The sequence below is a fragment of the Lactuca virosa genome, chromosome 2, assembly GCF_052849685.1.
Source record: "Lactuca virosa cultivar CGN04683 chromosome 2, Lactuca_virosa_CGN04683_v6, whole genome shotgun sequence".
NCBI classification, from domain to species: domain Eukaryota; kingdom Viridiplantae; phylum Streptophyta; class Magnoliopsida; order Asterales; family Asteraceae; genus Lactuca; species Lactuca virosa.
The window spans coordinates 258,112,685-258,132,238 of NC_136427.1; the positions used below are offsets into that span (position 1 = coordinate 258,112,685).

A 19,554-nucleotide genomic window follows, 5' to 3' on the forward strand; every position below is an offset into this window, starting at 1 on the left:
CTCAAATATTAGTTTCTATACGGAAACATGTCATCTTCCAAAGAACGTGAAATGTATCGGAATTTGATTGCATCTCACAAAGGTCGGACACAATGTTCTTGCATGCTACTGGTTATCTCGAACTACGACACAATAATAAATATCTAGGGTTTTTAAGAACAGACGGAAATTAGTTTCATTTCGGAAAATACTTTTCAAAAGTTAATTAGTTTTCTTTCTTCAAATGATTTCCTTTTGACATTTTGGAGAAAAACATTTGTAAGAACAATGCTACCTTCACCCCTTCGATGATCTTATCGTGTCACCATCCTTCTCTCATATCCACATCCTCTTTATTTCTCTAGCATTAATCCCATCCTCTATTTGTTCGGGCTCCTAGGTGCAATGTTGATTTCATGGAGCCAACCGGTTTCATGGAATAAGGAGGCGATGGTAGATTTCATGGAGGAAAGTTGTCACAACAGTGTATGAGTTTAATTTTAATACATAATATACTTGCAACATAAATAAATTTAAATAAAACAATTAAAAATAATTTAATATATACATCAAACACAAAGTTTATACACACATGATATTCAATGAAAAAATAATAAGTAAAATGTCTTTTTCTCATTATCTATAAATAAACAAAGTATATTCGAACAATTCGATCAAAACTAATACAAAAAAAGTATCTCTCATTAGGAAACAAATCGACATGGTGATGTGCTTCATATGGATATCTATTAGATCGGTCATCCTCTAAACATTTCAAAATCAACAAAAACTAAAAAAAAATATAAGATTTCAAATATGATATATGAATAACTTAGGATTAGATATTGTGTAAAACTTTATGCAAAACTTGATATAGACAAAATTGTTGAGAAACTTAGTTAAGAGAATATTTTAAAGCATATTACAACCATTACTCCTTGTCAAATAGGCCTTGTTGTAAAGAAAGGTAAGCCCTCAGTTGGGTTGTTGATCCGAACCTGAGTAAATAGCAAAACGTAAGTTCAAATATTAGGAATTTATGTCCATATGTGTGTGTCTGTGATTGTAAACCAGAAAACAACTTTTCCTCTACAGTTTGTTTACACTTACTTGAAAAAAGAGTAAGCAACTACACAATAACCTTGATATGAATACAATTAACATAGTTGGACTGAAGGGCTTAAAAATACAATGCACCTGTTTCTTAAGCAATCTACCCATACGGATTGAGCCTGTATAAAATATTCCTTCTGGACAAGCCAAGATGGACGCCAACTCTCCCTTCAACTGGTCCAAACATGAGGAACAAAATCATCATGACTGCCATCTATATCTTCTTTTTTACTCCATACAATAAAAAAATAACAAATGTTGTTAATTTAGGATTATGTAATTTAGTTTCAAATATAAAATTAAATAACTATAAAAAAACATCATAGGCATCAAATAACCGTAACCATAATAGTGATATACTTGGGATTTCAAATATGGCATTTTATTAGTTGATAGTGTATTATCTTTGAAGAAAGAAGTTAGAGCAATATGTTTTCAAAGTACATAAACTAACCACTGTGTGACCGTAGCTAATGTCCTGCTTTGTTAGAATGTCGTTTTCATAAACAAAAAAAAAACAACAAATAATCAACATATATTATGAGAGAGAGAGAGATAGAGAGAGAGAGAGAGAGAGAATTGTGTCTTTAAACGATAGCACCTTAAATCTTATGAGTGTTTCACCTTAAACCATAAAACAGAACCAGATGATTTGATAAAAGTCAAAACTTGATTTTTGTAAGTAAAAAGGTGAGATATAGAGGGTGTGATCAAAAGCTTATGTACAATCTTACCTGGAGGGCGGTGACAAGAAAGCAACAGTCCATGGCCGTCATGGGCTGTCTCTGATCTCCAAAGAGCGAGGATGTAGTTCCTTTTTATGAAGATTTGTTCTGCATACCGAAATGCTTACACAATGAAGACCTTTTTGCTTCTCGTCACTATCACTTCTATTTGATTTAATTTGTGTTAAAGCTTCATCAAAGATAAATTAGTTGTAGACACAGTCACACAGATTACGGTGACATATACAGAGATTAGGGTGACATATACAGAGAGGAAAGTGGTGATGGACTTACTTTGTATTGTCTTCGATTAAGATGTCTATGGGCGAAAAACACGTTGGCCTATGACATACGAAATCAACAAACACACATAGTTAAATAGATACCTGCAGTTAAAAACACATACACAATTAGAAATAGGATTTCGAGGGAGAGAGTGGGAGAAGGTAAACAGTTAGCAAAGACGCAACTAAAAATAGATGAAGATCTAGATACTTACATTATCAACATGATAGCGTCGACCGAATTAAGATGCGGTGAGTGACACTTACTTCCGGTCGTTAGCAGAAGGTCGAGACGACGGTGAGTGGTAATAAATGTTTACACTTACTTCCGGTCTGCGACAGAGGGTATACGAAGAAGGCAGCGACGTCTTCAGTTTACAGTGATAGAGGGGGAGATGGTGGTGGTGGTGGTGGTGGTCGCGTTTAGGTGGTGCGTAGAAAGAGAGTAAGAGTAAGGGGTACGGCTATGGTTTGTGAGCGAAAGAGATGCAAGAGAGATCGAAAGGAAACACCTTTTCCCCCATTTTAAAAGCGTGTGTTTTTAATGGGAAGAAAGGTTATACGTCTATAGAAAAAATGGAGAGATTGAGATATATCGATAAGGGACGAAAAAAATGGGGATTTCAAAATTTAAACCTAGAGAACTTAATTAATCATCCGATATATAGGGATCCAACAAGACTCAATCATCGATTAAAGAGGCTGGGTCAAACTAAGGAAAAATATGCATCGATTGATTGTATATTCACTTTGAAGATTTGGACAACTTAAATTTAATATTATTATATTGATAGTTTGCTGTACTTTAAGCTTAAACATTTGGACGTCTTAAAAAAATAATATTATTATATTCAGTCTATTTATAGAAATAGTGATATTTCTTTTATAAGATAGTAAAGATATATATATATATATATATATATATATATATATATATATATATATATATATATATATATATAATTAACAGAATAATTTTTAAAATTATGAGTCCTTTAGATTTGGGGGCCCTAAGTCTTTGCTTAGTTTTGCAAAGGGTAGATGCGGCCCTGAAGTGAAGCCAAACATTTTTTAAAAAACAACTTATGGACTTTTGCCACTATATTTAAAATTGTATAAATACACGTTTTTACATTTAAAAACCATTTTCTTTTATTTAAACACAAGTTTTTTATATTTAAACTTTAATGTTATGTATAAATGTTTATTATTTATAATATCACCATACTTTTCATTAGATAAGTAATTTTAATGTAAAATGTATATTTTTACGCATAATGTGTAATTTTAATGTAAAAACACGGTTTAAACGACTCATGTCACATAAATATATGTATTGTTTTTTTAACCATCCGTTCATATGTGTACATGTGACATCCTTTAAATTTCAGAACCAAAAAGAACTTTCTTTACGCTTTAAAAATCATAATGCTTCATTTGCGAAAATTCCAGCATATAAAAAATCTTTTGTGTACAAGATAGTCTTAAATAAAACCCTAAGGATGTTATAATCAATACAGATACATAAGTTATAACGGAAAGACCTAATGGTCCTGACCACCATTGCAAGCTTTCTTTTAATCACTTAGCATCCTAATCAAGTTTCAGTAGCTTAAATCTTGATACCTGTGATGCATACAAACTGAGTGTGTTATGTTGGAAAACCTGGTAAGATACATAGGGATTTCAATCTCACAATATTATTATTATTATTATTATTATTATTATTATTATTATTATATTAATCCTGCAAAATCAACTGTTACCAAACAATATATAAATATATTTCCGACTTGGATATCTATAAAACATCATACATATACATACCCACCTCAATCGATCCTCACAGCTCCTAATCCACAATTATCAAAACCGTTTAAAAGAAAGTGCTTTACTACACTGCTAGGGGCTTCCTTGGCTGCTGAAAGTCATAAAGGCACCCGAGCCATTAGAGTATTTGATGAATATGGTATCTCATTTCATCTACTTCTATGGGTTATGAGCCCACTATAACACCCCGTTTTAGCCTTATAGTATAAACGACCAGTCACGTAAATAGACGTATTGGATAGAAGACTATTTAGGATAAATAGTCTTGACAAAAGTCGTAGTAATCGCAAAACCAAGAGCATGCGTAGAGATAACGTTTGAATCCAACTTCATAAGAGGAAGTTATGGTTTTTAGAAGTTTCAGCATTGCAATGTACGATGCAGAAACCGAAATAAAGATCAGTCGATTGTTAGGAAAAACAATCAAAAGAAGAGTTGATGATCACATCCATATGATTACGTTGATATAAAAACAATCAAGAACATATATTGTATGAGAGAGTTATGATTTTTATATGGACTTTAACAGTCTAAGCCTATAAAAATTTAACTTTAAAAATAAAGTGAGATTTAGTCGATGGAGTCTAAATGAAAGTTGTAGATCTCGTCAATAGCTACGCATGGATATAAATAACTTCAAAAACGGAGATCGTATGAAGAAGATATGGAATTTACAAAATCCAAGTTTTGCACGACGGGCACGGCGCGCAACTTCTAGAAGGTGCAACGTGGACCACAGGGGTTTTGACACGTAGCATGCAACAGATGGATCGATGTTACCCTAGTGTGCAGCGTGCACCTATAGTGCACAACACACATCCTTACTATAGATATTTGTCTTTGGCTTCCTTCAGTTCCCACTCTTTCCTCACACTCTCTTCACTCCAAACTCTCTGGAGACCACCCACCCCTTGAGTCCAACCTTTCGGGTTTTTAGAGTACTTTAGTGAAGCTCTGAGGTAGTGGGTCAGACCAAAAGAAGTGCTCGGTATCGAATCCCTGTCTGCGATCTTCCTGGTTTTCGCTAGGATCCCTGTAAGTTAAGTTACGTTGTAACGGCCGATATGTTAGGTAAAAGTTAATTAATTAATTTTCTTCTTTTGGACACTTGGACCCGAATACGTTGGGCGTACATATGGTACGTCGGGTGTACTCCAAAGCATACATATGACAGGGTGTCCCCCTGGTATGGTGGGCGTACCCATGCGTAAGCAGGGCGTACGTCAATAAGGGGAAAACCCTAATTTTTAGGGTGTGCACCCTATTTAAACACATTAAGTCCCCCCCCCCCCCCAACCACCAATCCTTCACCTTATCAGCCTCCATTGCTTCTTTCAGCTATACCTTGAAACCTTAATCCGCTTCTGTAACAACCCGTAATTTCAAATCAGTGTAAGTTGAACTTATTCGAATAAAAGTTTAAACTACAATCATATGCATGTAAATCCATATCATAGCATTAATACCATAGGAACTTGAATACCTTAAGGACATGTTTATATAAGATATTTTATATACATACTTTGTAAATCATATTTATTTATAAGTTATGAACACTTATATTGAAACTATACAAAAATAACTCAATATACAAGCCAACATAAGTCAAGGGGTTAAAAGTTTAAATCACAAAATGAAACACCACCATAGTTTACGGCCCAAGAACATCTAGAAAGCTAGTTCACGATCCAATATAATAAACAATAAGAGTGTTCACGGTTAGGACCAAACCGTGAACACCATTTGAATAAAGAACCAAAACCATGAACCCTTTTCAAGAAATAAAAAGCAACCGTGAACCTCTTATGGAGCAAAGTCAAACCATGAACACCATTTAGGAATGAAATCAATCCGTAATGTCACACCCCCTGTAACGCCCGTAGATCCGGGCTAGTCAATTTAGAGACAATGAGCATCAAAAAATGAGTTTTTGATGGAAGATTATTTAGAAGGAGTAATCTTAACCAAGTGGTAGTATATGTTACAAGGGTTCCGTACATATAAAGAACACCGAAATCCGAGTTATAACGAAGAAGTTATGACCTGTCGAAGTTTTACGACAAAACCGGCACGACACCAGGAGACGTAAATAGTGAATTTATGATAGAGGAGTTTTTAGCTTAGTAATCTAAAAAAAACGTTGTAGTATACGTTAAACCGACAACATACAAAAAAAAGAACGCCCAAATCTAACTTCGTATGAGGAAGTTATGAATTTTGTAAGATTTGGCATAGCAGTGCACGGCCTGAAACTCGAATTTTACTTCGAGCGATTTTTCGCCTACGCAACCTAAATGAGAGTTGAATATCTCATTAATAGGAACTCAACGGTAAAAAGACAGACGAAAACAGAGTCTGTATGTAGAAGTTACGAATTTTACGCGGACATTTAACAGTATAATCTCCTCATACTATTAAATTTAAGATCGGTCGAGAATTAGCCGACAGAGTCAAAAGTAAAGTTGTAGATATTATTTTTACCTACGCGTGGATATAAAGAACGTCGAAAACGGAGCTCGTATGCGAAAGTTACGGGGTTTAGAAGTCGGAAGGGTGTTGCTGCAAAAGGGGTGACGTGGCACAATCTTGGTCATTGCTTTCTCCCCAAGGATTGCCACTAGATGGTGACATGTGGCATCAACTTCAACCATACTTCACCCTATAAATACAACCCCTCTCTCTACTCTCTCTGTAAACCTCCCAAAACTCCCCTAGCGCTAAAAGAAAGCCCCGGAGCGCTCGACGGCTCCGAGAAGAAGAGCTTTCGGCTCGGAAGTTCTGCCCCTACAGAGCACGACTTCTAGCCAAACCCCCTCGTAGGTAAGATGTGACATCCCCTAATTTCTCGGCCAGAAAAGACCGATTTAATTTATGCTTTTTAAAATAAAATCAAAGAAATCTTTTTAAAAGATGTTGCGGAATTGGTCCCCAAAACAAAACATGATAAAAGTTTGTCAAAACCTTTCTTTAAGAAATATAAAATTTCCTTTTATATCAAAACCTCGGGATGTCATGTTCCGATACAGATCAAAAGCATAAACAAGACATTATAAGCCTTACAACAGTTAATTATAACTACTGGCCTATAATCCAAAATCACTCATCATCATCATCCGACTATGCTCGGGGTCCACTACCTGTAATCATAAAAATCTGAGTGGGTCAGGCTTGGAATCCTGGTGAGCATATAGGGTTTTCAACCCACAATAAATAAATTTATCGTACTTAAACATCAATCAATCAACCAAATTACCCCAACCCCATTATCTTATTAATTTCTTAAGGGTTTACCCTAAGATTCAACTATCACTCCTTTCTAAGGATTCATCCTAAGGAATAGGCACAAGGTCACACCATCACCAGGGTTTATACAACAGGGGCTAAATTCATAGCTCTTATTTATTGACAGTATTATTGACATTATTCACCCCTGTCATACATGTCAATGGGTTTTTAGAGTACACCTTATGAACATATAGTTCACCCACCTACAGGTTGCAAGCCTGCTAGTGTTCCACATACCATCTAGAATAGTCCATGGTTGTCATCCATACTCTGTTGAATGATGGGGGTCACCGTTTGGGTAAGGGCTTTTCTCATATTTCACCACTCACCCTCAACTTATGATCTCCTTTCACCACTCACCCTCAACTTATGATCAATATTACTGATCATCTCCTTTATCCAACTCACCTTTCATCACACACCCATTATTTCATCTACCCATGTTTTACCCAACATTTTTGTAGATAAAAATACATATACAATTTAAATTATTTAAAAACATGTATAAATCACACCTTCAACATCCAACTCAAATAAACAAACAATAAATATTCACACAGCACGTATTTTATATAAAATACTTCATATCTATGTGTAAGGTGAAAGTAACTACACACTCACCTGATTTAATGAAAATCGGGCAGCAATTCGTTTCCTAAAACGATCGTTTCTAATAAAACCGGGAGTTTTATTGAGAAACCGGGCTCTGCAAAGGGTCGGGCTTCGAAACCGAAAAGATAAAATTTTCGGGCTTCTCGGGCACTTCGTGGTGTATTCCGGGGGTTATAATTGATATCGGGGCTTCGATGGAAGTTGAAATGAAAGAAATGATGAAAAAGGGCTAAAAATGACAAATTTTCAAAGTATACCCGGGAGGTCTCGCACCCTCCTATTTATAGGGTCGAGCCTCCTAATCCGATGGTTGAGAAGGAGCCACGCGTCGCAGATCCGAAGAGTAGCTCACGTGGGTTGCGCATGCGAGGCCCTCGCTGGCATGTTCTGATTGGACTGAAGTCCGGGTCCGATGAGGGGGTTCGTGGCTCACTGTGAGGCTCGGACGGATGAGTCACTACACACGCGTCGGATGTGAGGCTCGTCACCGAAGCTTATACGTGTAGTCAGCGGATTGGACCGCAGCTCGGACTCGGAAGGACATGACACGCCTCGCCAGGTGGCTTCGTGACTCAGCAGATTTCGGACACGCGTCGGATGCGAAGCGAGGACACGTGGCCGAAGTCCACGTGTGCGAAATTCCTCGGTTTTGGGGATTTTTCTCGTTTTTCGCGCCAAAACTTCCAAAATCCATAACTTTCGCATACGAGCTCCGTTTTTGACGTTCTTTATATGCACGCGTAGGTAAAATTACGCTCTACAACTTCTGTTTAGACTTCATCGGCTAACTTTGACTTTAACTTTGATATTATTATTTTTAACAGACCGGGACAGGAAATCCGTTAAAAATTCATAACTTCTTCATCCGACGTCCGTTTTCGTCAGACTTTTTACCGTTGTGCTACTATTTACGAGACCTTAGATTCTCGTTTAGGTTGTGTCGGCTAAAAATCACTCGATCTAAAATTCGAGTTTTTAGCTGTCTACTGCTAAGTTGAAACTTCGAAAAATTATAACTTCCTCATACGAAGTCAGATTTGGGCGTTCTTTTTATACCTACTCTCGGTTTAACGAACACTACAAGTTTTGTTTAGATCACTAAGGCTAAAAAGTAGTTTATCAAAAACTCACTTTTTACGACATTCAGCACCGAGCCGGTTTTGTCGTGAAACTTCGACAGGTCATAACTTCTTCGTTATAACTCGGATTTCGGCATTCTTTATATATCCGTAATCCTTTTCACGACCACTACACCTTTCTTAATAGATATCGACTTTATCTAAAATTTATTTTCAACGCTCATTTTTATTCTTAATTAATTAACTCCTAGTAATTAAGCATAAAACACATAAAACACATAGAATTCACATAATTCCTTTTTCATTTCTTCAAAATGAGTTACAAAGGTTAACCTAGACTATCACCTTAATAACATAATGCCTAGGCTAGAAACACGAGTGTTACAATTCTCTCCCCCTTAGGATGATTCCGTCCCCGGAATCACATATCACCAAACAACTGTGGGTAGCGACTCATCATGTCACTCTCCGTTTCCCAGGTGAGATTTGGTCCATTCGTATGTTTCCAGCGCACAAGCACTAAATCAACCATCTTGCGTCGCAACTTCATAGTCTTACGGTCAACGATTGCCTCAGGTTCTTCAATCAACCTCTTGTTTTCATCCAACCTTAACTCAGAAATCGGAATTATGTCGGGCACATCTCCCGTGAACTTCCTCAAATAACACACATGAAATGTGTTATGAATACCCTCCAGTTCTTCCGGTAATTCTAGCTTGTAAGCTTGATTCCCGATCCTCCGAAGAACTTTAAATGGTCCAATAAACCTTGGACTCAACTTTCCCCTTCTACCAAACCTTATAAGTCCCTTCCACGACGAGACTTTAAGTAAAACCGAATCTCCAACTTCGAATGATATCGGTTGTCTTTTCTTGTCAGCATAGCTCTTTTGAGCAGCTAACATCCTTTCCCTAATCACTTTCAACTTTCCAGCAGTCTGATGGACTATTTCAAGTCCCATAAGCTGCTTTTCCCCAGCTTCCAGTCACCATGACGACATTCAACACTTTTCCCCATACAAAGCGTGATAAGGTGCCATCTCGATGCTTGAGTGGAAACTATTACCCTAGAAAAATTCTACTAAAGGTAAATGTTCATCCCAGTTACCTTGGAATTCCAGGGTACATGTTCTCAGCATATCCTTCAACGTTTGAATCGTTTATTCGCTCTGACCATCGGTTTGCGGATGGTAAGATGTATCCAAACACAACTTGGTACCCAATTCCTCTTACAGACTCCTCCAACACCTTGAGGTAATACGACTGTCACGATCGGATACAATCGTTAACGGAACACCGTGAAGCCTCACAATTTCCTTCACATAAGAATTTGCAAGTTTATCCATAGACCATTTCTCGTTGGCTGCTATGAAATGCGCACTCTTAGTGAAGCGATCAACGACCACCTAAATCATGTCGTGACCGTTCCTTGTTCTGGGCAGTTTAGTCACAAAATCCATAGTGATGTCTTCCCATTTGCCCATGGGTATAGGCAAAGGTTCTAAACTCCCATACGGTTTCTGATGTTGTGCCTTAACCCTAGCACAAGTTACACACTCGACCAAATACTTTGCAACATCGAGCTTCATCGTCGGCCACCAGTAATAGGGTTTTAGATCCCTATACATTTTCGTACTGCCGGGATGAATCGAGTACATGGTTTTGTGAGCTTCTTCCATCAGAATATCTCTTACTCCTCCCGCCTTAGGTACCCAAATCCTATCTTTGAATACCTTCAGTCCTTGACCGTTTGTATCAAACACCAACGTTTTGCCCAAACGTTCCTCCTTTCGGTCATTTCTCTCTAAAGCTTCCTCTTGAGCTTTCACAAATTTCGAGACAACTTCAATTCTCAACGTTCTTGGCCTTTTCTTTTCAAGATTTACCTTCCGACTGAGAGCATTAGCAACAACATTTGCTTTACCAGGGTGGTAAAGTATCTCACAGTCGTAGTCCTTGAGTAACTCTAGCCAGCGCCGTTGCCTCATGTTCAATTCCTTCTCCATACCTTTAAGGCGAATACTACCACTGCCAACTCCAGACCATGAGTGGGGTAGTTCTTTTCATGCTCTTTCAATTGCCTCGATGCATACGCTATCACTTTATCCCTTTGGGTCAGAACACAACCTGACCGAACTCCAGAGGCATTACTAGAAAATGTGAAGTCATCAACTCCTTCAGGTAACGAAAGAATCGGTGCTTCACACAACTTCTTCTTTAACTTCTCAAAGCTTCCTATGCTTCTTATTCCAAGTATAGACAGCTCCTTTGTGGGTCAAAGCTGTCAATGGAGTCGCGATCGAAGAAAAGTCTTGGATAAATCAGCGATAATATCCAGCTAATCCTAAAAAGCTTCAGATCTCCATAGGACTTTCAATCGTAACCTTCGAGTTACAAAATAAATCCTTATTGAGGACTCCTTCTTCTTCTTAGAATAAGTATTTTCCTTCGTTTATTGTAACAGACCGATGGGTCATGTTCTAATGATCTCTCATTGTATACTGCACTACTTAGACTCAGATCTCCTAGGGACAAATTTCGGAGCAAACTATACCTTCCTTCATGTTCTAATGTGATACAATCACAGTTCAACATGTATCATTTCTAACTACCAACTTCTTTAACAATGAGTGCGATACTTCTATTGATCGCTTTGATCATCTTTCACTTCAATCTTCTGGCTTAAGCCAAATGCTACATCGAACTTGGTTCTCTGAACCACATAATAAAATCACCTTAGTCGGACTCAATTTGATATGACCACTAGGGTCAGAATAACAATCATCTTCTTAGTCATTACCGGAACGATGGTAACGACAGACTAGAATAAGACGGAATCAATTACGAGTTTCTTGGTAACCTTGTGACTTTCCCTGATCCAAGTGTGAGTCCTGTGCTTCCAGTAGTATATATCTCTACTACTATTCACACCTACTCATACTCGTCCCAAGTACGGTCTCGCAGTCCCCAAATCCTAAAATCACAAAACAATTTAACACATACGAATGTGTCCAATTAATCATAAAATTTTCCTAGACTCTACTAGGACTTCTTCCATGCGTATCTTCAGTCATCAATTCTACTTCAACTTGGTTGGTGATGGAAATTCCAGACGATGGAACAACTTCAAGAATTACACCAACCATTCCATCATCCTGCCAATCGAAGGTGTACTTCAGACGTACCGTACCCCTCTAAACGTTCCGTTATTTTATTAGACATATTCTAAAGACAAGATACCACTCTTATGATATCTTCTGATAGGTATCATTCACTATCATAAGCTTTTCATTTCCTCCATCTACTCCATTCTCTACGAGTCTTCACCATAACGTTTTGTACAACCAAACAGACGTTCGATGTACGGGGCGAGAATTTAAGATAGGAAAGCTTTATTTACGATAGACGTATAAATCTCCTTATCACTTCGAAACGTTTACATGTTAGTTCTAATCTCGTAATCATACGCTTAGAATCCTACACACATAAGGTTTCCAGATCCGGTCGGCAACAGACCATAGATCCGAACAAATAATAGCATCATTATAGCTATAACACAAAACATTTAGCACATAAAAGCATTTTAGGCATCCTTCCTAAAATAAACTAGTGCTCGTGTTAATTTAGGTGTACTACCTAAAATATAATAGACACACTCAACTCACAATCATCGCTTAGCATTCTAAGTTTAAGTCTAGAAATCCTACAAATTTCCTAGTTCGCTTAAACTAATGCTCTGATACCAACTGTGACATCCCCTAATTTCTCGGCCAGAAAAGACCGATTTAATTTATGCTTTTTAAAATAAAATCAGAGAAATCTTTTTAAAAGATGTTGCGGATTGGTCCCCAAAACAAAACATGATAAAAGTTTGTCAAAACCTTTCTTTAAGAAATTTAAAATTTCCTTTTATATCAAAACCTCGGGATGTCATGTTCCGATACAGATCAAAAGCATAAACAAGACATTATAAGCCTTACAACAGTCAATCAACCAAATTACTCCAACCCCATTATCTTATTAATTTCTTAAGGGTTTACCCTAAGATTCAACTATCACTCCTTCCTAAGGATTCATCCTAAGGAATAGACACAAGGTCACACCATCACCAGGGTTTATACAACAGGGGCTAAATTCATAGCTTTTATTTATTGACAGTATTCACCCCTGTCATACATGTCAATGGGTTTTTAGAGTACACCTTATGAACATATAGTTCACCCACCTACAGGTTGCAAGCCTGCTAGTGTTCCACAGACCATCTAGAATAGTCCATGGTTGTCATCCATACTCTGTTGAATGACGGGGGTCACCGTTTGGGTAAGGGCTTTTCTCATATTTCACCACTCACCCTCAACTTATGATCTCCTTTCACCACTCACCCTCAACTTATGATCAATATTACTGATCATCTCCTTTATCCAACTCACCTTTCATCACACACCCATTATTTCATCTACCCATGTTTTACCCAACATTTTTGTAGATAAAAATACATATACAGTTTAAATTATTTAAAAACATGTATAAATCACACCTTCAACATCCAACTCAAATAAACAAACAATAAATATTCACAAAACACGTATTTTATATAAAATACTTCATATCTATGTATAAGGTGAAAGTAACTACACACTCACCTGATTTAATGAAAATCGGGCAGCAATTCGTTTCCTAAAACGATCGTTTCTAATAAAACCGGGAGTTTTATTGAGAAACCGGGCTCTGCAAAGGGTCGGGCTTCGAAACCGAAAAGATAAATTTTCCGTGCTTCTCGGGCACTTCGTGGCGTATTCCGGGGGTTATAATTGATATCGGGGCTTCGAGGGAAGGTGAAATGAAAGAAATATTGAAAAAGGGCTAAAAATGACAAAATTTCAAAGTATACCCGGGAGGTCTCGCACCCTCCTATTTATAGGGCCGAGCCTCCTGATCCGATGGTTGAGAAGGAGCCACGCGTCGCAGATCCAAAGAGTAGCTCACGTGAGTTGCGCATGCGAGACCCTCGCTGGCATGTTCTGATTGGACTGAAGTCCGGGTCCGATGAGGGGGTTCGTGGCTCACTGCGAGGCTCGGACGGATGAGTCACTACACACGCGTCGGATGTGAGGCTCGCCACCGAAGCTTATACGTGTAGTCAGCGGATTGGACCGCAGCTCGGACTCGGAAAGACATGACACGCCTCGCCAGGTGGCTTCGTGACTCAGCAGATTTCGGACACGCGTCGGAATCGAAGCGAGGACACGTGGCCGAAGTCCACGTGTGCGAAATTCCTCGGTTTTGGGGATTTTTCTCGTTTTTCGCGTCAAAACTTCTAAAATCCATAACTTTCGCATACGAGCTCCGTTTTTGACGTGCTTTATATGCACGCGTAGGTAAAATTACGCTCTACAACTTCCGTTTAGACTTCGTAGGCTAATTTTGACTTTAATTTTTATATTATTATTTTTAACAGACCGGGACAGGAAATCCGTTAAAAATTCATAACTTCTTCATCCGACGTCCGTTTTCGTCAGACTTTTTACCGTTGTGCTACTATTTACGAGACCTTCGATTCTCGTTTAGGTTGTGTCGGCTAAAAATCACTCGATCTAAAATTCGAGTTTTTAGTTGTCTACTGCTAAGCTGAAACTTCGAAAAATCATAACTTCCTCATACGAAGTCAGATTTGGGCGTTCTTTTTATACATACTCTCGGTTTAACGAACACTACAAGTTTCGTTTAGATCACTAAGGCTAAAAAGTAGTTTATCAAAAACTCACTTTTTACGACATTCAGCACCGAGTCGGTTTTGTCGTAAAACTTCGACAGGTCATAACTTCTTCGTTATAACTCGGATTTCGGCATTCTTTATATATCCGTAATCCTTGTCACGACCACTACAACTTTCTTAATAAATATCGACTTTATCTAAAATTTATTTTCGACGCTCATTTTTATTCTTAATTAAATAACTTCTAGTAATTAAACATAAAACACATAGAATTCATATAATTCCTTTTTCATTTCTTCAAAATGAGTTACAAAGGTTAACCTAGACTATCACCTTAATATTAATGCATAGGCTAGAAACACGAGTGTTACATAAGATACGCCTACCTAATTTTTAATATAGCTTTTATTTAAATATAGTAACGTTATTAGGACCTTATAATAATTATTTGAGCTATTATTATGGGTTATATAAGTGTCGTTATAATATCTTTTTAACCACTCGCGGTACGGGGAATCCGGTTTGAAGGGCCGCCTGGGTTGTTGGATTTCAAAAGTGCTATATGCCAAAATGATCCTGCCCTCCGGTGTTTTATGTCTGTCCCCTGTCTGTACATAGTGGTTGGAAAATATTGTTTAAACGCTTATATAATAATAATAATAATAATAATAATAATAATAAGACTAATAATTAGTCACGGTAAATATTAGACTAAAATCTAGTGGTAATAATACTAGGTTTCGTCGAAGGAAATTATTTTAAAGTAAACGAAGCGCTGTCCGAGTACCGAGTCACCACCTTATCAAGTGAGTGCATAGTTACTTTCATCTTACACATAGATATGAAGTATTTTATATATTACGTGCTATGTGTGCATATAACATGTATACTTGCTATCTATGCTGGATGAATGATTTTATACATGTTTTAAATAATTTAAACTGTATATGTATTTTATATCTACGAATATGTTGGGTAAAACATGGGTAGATGAATAATGAGAGATGAAAGATGATATGAGTGAACATTGGCAGCTATAGACTTAGTGCCTACTAAATAACATCGGCAACTATGGACTTAGTGTCTATTGGATAAACGTCGGTAGCTATGGACTTAGTACCTGATAGATAAACGTTGGTAGCTATGGACTTAGTACCTAATAGATAAACGTTGGTAGCTATGGACTTAGTACCTATTAGATGAACACTGGTAGCTATGGATTTAGTACCCGATGAATGAACTTTAGCAGCTATGGATTTAGTGCTTTACGAATGAGCATTGGCAGTTATGGACTTAGTGTCTGTCTTATAAACCCTGGAAGCAAGGGACTTCGGAATGAATGAATGCAGGATAGATGACTCTTAGGGTAGACCCTTAAGAGTGAGGAAGATAATGGGGATGGGTAATTGGGTTGATTGTTTGATGTTTAAACATAATAATTATATTATTGTGGGTTGAAAACCCTATGTACTCACCAGGTTTCCCAACCTGACCCACTCAAGCTTATTTGAATCACATGTGCCGATACGAAGTTACATTACACTGAGAGATTAAAGAGGTGTAGATGACTAGTGTAAATGAATGTAAGTTCTGTTTATGCTTATGTTTCTGTATTGACAATGACATCCCAAATGTTTTAAAATGAATAAAAATACATTTCTTCGGAAATGCTTTGATAACGTATTTATCATGTTTTACTGGGAACAAATTCCGCAACATTTTTATCAAAAGAAGTACTCTGATTTTCATAAAGCATAAACAAAATCGGTCTTTTCTAGCCGTGAAAATGGGGATGTCACACCCCCAAACTGGAACGGCGGAAACGTTTGGGGGAGGAGGACATCATGTACAATATCACAACAATTGTAAAATAGTAATCAAAGCAACAACAACCATTGTATTAATAGTATAATGTTTACATTGCATTCGAATCATACATAACTTACTCCAAAAGTAAATAACAAGTAAAGACTCGAAGCTACTATGCTCCATCTTCTAGAAACCAGTGCGAGTATCTGTCTACTAGTGTCCTGAGAATACAAGTAGTTTTGAAAGAGTATCAGCATTTAAGCTGGTGAGTTCATAAGCGTTTTGTTTTAGAAAACAGGTTCTTTGTTCTTTGAAAAGCGTGATGTGTTTCTCCAGAAAACCCTATATTTTCTGATGTAATGAATGTTAAGTAAAGTGATTCGTACCAGTTCCTTCTGCGGGTACTTAGTGTATACAAGTCATATACAATTCAGATCGAACAAACAATCAATTGTATGGTTCTGCCCCAAGCCCACAACCAAACAAAGAATAGGAAATGAGGCGGATGCAACACATCCCACTAGTTGTTGGATCCTCATGTACATAACCCTGACGTATTCACTAGGTACTTTCAGAGTTAATCGTATTAGTCCTTTGAATTCTGTTGAAAGTGTTCCTCAAGAAAATCCGATATTTTCTTAGTAAGAGTATGATAATACCAATTCCTTCTATGACCACTTAGTTCATACTAGCTATGTATAAACCAATATCGAACAGACAGTTGATTGTGTGGATCTGCCCTAAGCCCACAACCAAACAAGGAACACGAAATGAGGCGGAAACCACACATTCCACGGTCTATCGGATATTCTTCATACATAACCCGGATGTATAAACTAAGGAATTATATAATTAACAATGAATGTTCGTTAGTTGAATGATAAACCAATTGCTTATAAAATACTGATGTTTGTCCTAGAAAACCCTATCTTTTCCATACTTATGTTGTTAAAGCATTGTTCTGTTTGAAAACCCTGGCTACTACCAGTAATGTATAGTATGTTCTGTATGTAAAACTTTGTATGAAAACCCTGGCTACCACCAGTATGTATAGTATGTTCTGTATGAAAACCTTTGTATGAAAACCCTGGCTACCACCAATATGTATCAGTATGTTCTGCATGAAAACCTTTGTATGAAAACCCTGGCTACCACCAGTATGTATTGTATGTTCTGTAAACTGGAAGTGTTGTTAATACCCTCCTGTGATCACTTAGTACATATGAGTTATAGAAATCTAGATCGAACAGACAGTCGATTGGGTGATTCTGCCCTAAGCCCACAACCAAACAAGGAACAGGAAATGAGGCGGAAGTCACACATCTCACTGCATGTCGGATGTTAATTTCATATCACCCTAGTGTACATACTAAGTCATCACATAGTTACTAACCCTGATGACTGTTTGTTAAGTATATTATTACATGAACGAGTCGTTGTTTTCCGTGTGAGTTCTTATAACCATGTTGATGGACGATAAACACTACGACGTACTTCGGACGTCGTAAACTGTAATGACATTTGTCACCCTAGATTGAATGTAGCTAATAGTCAGGGTGCGGGATTGTCAGTCCCATATAGATCTATACACAAACTCACGCTCTCCCTCCAGGAGACTCTAGTTATTAAGGAGTAGACTTCCCAGAAGACGTGTCTCACGATTTGGTTCTCTCAACGAATTCATGAATAATACAATGAAAATCCCTTTTTGTTAATGACATGTAACTTTGTAAAATAGTTTGTTCGTTCCATAAACTATACTTAAACTAGTTTATGAGTTCGTTTCCGTGTTGAAATATATGCTTGAAAATAGTTAAGTCTTAACGTGTTTTTGTAATTTGTTCGTAAGTCTAGTAGTCACCATGTTTGCCGTGTTTGGTAAGTTTCATGTTCAAATGCTGGTGAACGGTAAACAAAATTATATTTTTAAACACAATATTACTTGTGTTTTACTTGTATTCTCCCCCTGAAAAAATTGAAAAAGCTTGGAAAATATGGGGGTATGAGCTCATCGTGGTTTATGTGTACGTGCTGGACAGCGAGACTGCAAGACAACCCTCAAGTTGGCATACACGGGACTAACGATATCCTAATAATAATTAAACACACAATTGTATTTAATTTAGCGAAACCATTTATTTAAAGTGTTAGAAAATACTTGTTTTCGGGTTAGGAATGTTACCGAGACTTGTTCGAAGGTGAAAAAGAAGGTCTACAGCCAAAGTTCACAGCTCAAGACTGTTTGCGGCCGTGAATGGTTTTCGGCCGTGAACTGTTTGCGGCCATGAACGGTTTTCGGCCGTGAACTATTTGCGGCCTTTGAAGATTTGAAGGTTGTTCTTGGTGTTCTTGGTGAAAACTTGAAGATTTGAAGGTTGGATCTTGAAGGTTTGAATGTTCTTGGGAGAGATTTGAGAGGATTTTTGATTGAAAATGATGAGAAATGAGAAATCTCTCCGGGAAACTATATATAGGTTGGGTTTACGGTCGGGAACAGGTTTACGACCGTGAACTGGTTTACGGTCGTGAACCTGTTTGCGGCCGTAAACACGATGATGAACGAGACTTGGCAGATTGTTGAAGTAAAACTTGGTTTTTCGCGTTATTTTGGTTCCGAAACTTATATAACCTCTAATATATGTATTTTAGATTGTTTTCCCACCACAAGGGCTTAGCAGAATAAATAAAATTCGAAATTTTATTTAACGAAATTGACTTTTGTTGACTGGAAAAGTATCGGGTTGTCACACTTAAACACTTCATATTTGGGAGCATTTTGACCGTGAACACATCAAATATCTTCAAATCTTGTCCAATTTAACTTCCCAAAGTGATATATTCCAGTTACTAACGAACATATCACATCACCACGTCATGAGTTTACTTCCATATTTAAAGTGCAAATGAATTCATTTGCACACTCAACAAACGTAAACACCTTCATTCTCTCTCAAATTTGCAAACCTTATTCGTTTCATATGCTCTCAAGTATCAAAGTATTCACCCAGTAAACCTTCAAACTTCGTAAGAAAACTCAAGTCATTTCCCAGGAAATTCTTCACTATTAGTAAGGGTTCTTTACAAACTAGTGTTTTGCTATAATAATTTACTTGATATCTGATT

At 37.3% G+C, this 19,554-nt stretch overlaps 1 long non-coding RNA gene across 1 annotated transcript; it reads right to left on the reverse strand.

The window, feature by feature from the left end:
* Nucleotides 1-864: 864 nt before the first annotated feature.
* LOC145156941 (uncharacterized) lies at nucleotides 865-1,995 on the reverse strand. The gene is made up of 3 exons (XR_013736988.1): nucleotides 1,827-1,995; nucleotides 1,177-1,266; nucleotides 865-977 (listed from the first exon to the last, which is right to left on the reverse strand). It is a non-coding gene; the product is annotated as an uncharacterized LOC145156941 (long non-coding RNA).
* Between the last annotated feature and the right edge of the window lie 17,559 nt (nucleotides 1,996-19,554).